This window comes from Mastomys coucha, unplaced genomic scaffold, assembly GCF_008632895.1.
Source record: "Mastomys coucha isolate ucsf_1 unplaced genomic scaffold, UCSF_Mcou_1 pScaffold15, whole genome shotgun sequence".
Classification (NCBI taxonomy): Eukaryota; Metazoa; Chordata; class Mammalia; order Rodentia; family Muridae; genus Mastomys; species Mastomys coucha.
The window spans coordinates 24,360,906-24,362,714 of record NW_022196897.1 but is presented as its reverse complement, the minus strand read 5'-3'; positions in this window follow the sequence as shown (position 1 = coordinate 24,362,714).

The following is a 1,809-nucleotide window of genomic DNA, read 5'->3' as shown; positions in this document are numbered from 1 at the left end:
GTCATATTCACAGGCATTAAAATAAACGTTGGTTTTGAAAATGTTTCAATACACTAACACAATTAGAAAATGTACAATCAATACAACTTACATTAAATAACTGTAGAAAAAACAAAAATAATTTTAACATGACCAATTAATATTTGTTCAATATCCAGATCTTATCCCAGCTTTATGAAAGTAACTTCATACAAGGCAGTTGTCAGTTTTCAAATACATCTCTGAAAAAAATCCAGAACCAGCCTTCCAAATGAAGACTGTCATTTTCTTTTTCCAGTATTGGATGGACCAGTCCATGATTGAATCAGAATAACTGGTCACATTAAAGGAAAGAGAAAGGTCATTATAAATTCTCTCATTTGATCAAGTTTTTTAAGTCAGTTTCCACAGTCTCCATGTTCTCTGTCCCACAAGATCTAAAAGTTTGAGGCAAGGCAGCTTGCCCAATCTGGGTTATAGGCAAGCAAAGGTAGGTCAGGAACATATACCCAATACAGCTTCCCTGTCACCATTGTCAGAGCACTCATCAAGCTCACAGTCAGCATCATTCTTTGTCCTAGCATCAGAATGTCTCACCAATTGCTCTAGCACCTACCATGCTTCTGTAGTATCCTGCCAAAAGAAAAGAAAAAGAAAAACACCAAACCCACAAACATGCCCTCTTCCCTATATTGAAACCTGATCGGGACCATTCCATATGCAGTAAGTGGATCCTTCCATTTTACCTAGGCATAAGTATGTGCAGTTGTAAGTTGTCATAGACACTCAGCGGAGAGTTCCTTGGGATCTAAATTTTAAAATTTAAAATAAAAATAACATTATTTAAATGAATTTGCCATGGATGGGGATATAATTCCCCCTTTTATTTTATGAAAATATTGTTGTAAGTTCCATATGCTTTGTTCTTGAGGAGTATAAAGAATCTCAATAATGTGGGTAACATTAAATTGTTGACAGAAAGTCTGAAACTCTTGACTGTAATAGCCAGTTCTATTACCTGTTTCAATCTGACTTGGAACACCCAGCATAGAAAAACAATGTAAGCAATGAGTAATTACATTTTTATTTGCTTCTCCTGTTAAAGCAGTTGCAACAAGAAATCCTGAGTTGTCAATAGTCACTTGTACATATTTTAAATTTTCAAAATCAGAAATGTGAGTGACATCCATTTGCCATAATTGATTAGGTATGAATCCTCCAGGATTTACACCGTTATGTGGTACAGAAAGAAACTGAGGACACTCAGGACAAGCCTTTACAATTTGACATGCACATTCTCTGCATATACAAAACTGTTGTCTCAAGATATTACTATTTTTATGATGTAAAGAATAAGAATGTTTGGCTAATTGTTCCTGTGTAAGGCCTATAACCTTCCTGGTATGCAAACATGCTGTGGCATTGCTCTCACTAAGGGGTCTGGGAAATCCAGTATGACCTCTTAAATGTCCTATAAAGTAAGGAACAGTATGTTCTCTTAAATTAAGTTGTATTTGCATAAATAATTGCAAAATTTGAGAATTAACAGTATGTAAAAAAGTACAGTTTCAAGAAATTGTAAACTATGAGTTATCAGTATACAAATTTAAAGTTTGATTTTTCAACATTTCAAAAACAGTGGCTAGAGCACATAATCCAATTATTTGTGCTGAAGCAGGGGGAAACTTAAGAGAATAAACATGTGATTCAATTACATATACTGCTTTCCCATTAGATGAGCCATCTGTAAATACTGTAAGTACATTCTCTATGTACTTATTCTCTTATGTACTTATGTATGTATTTTTTTCTTTCTTTTTTCTTTTTTTT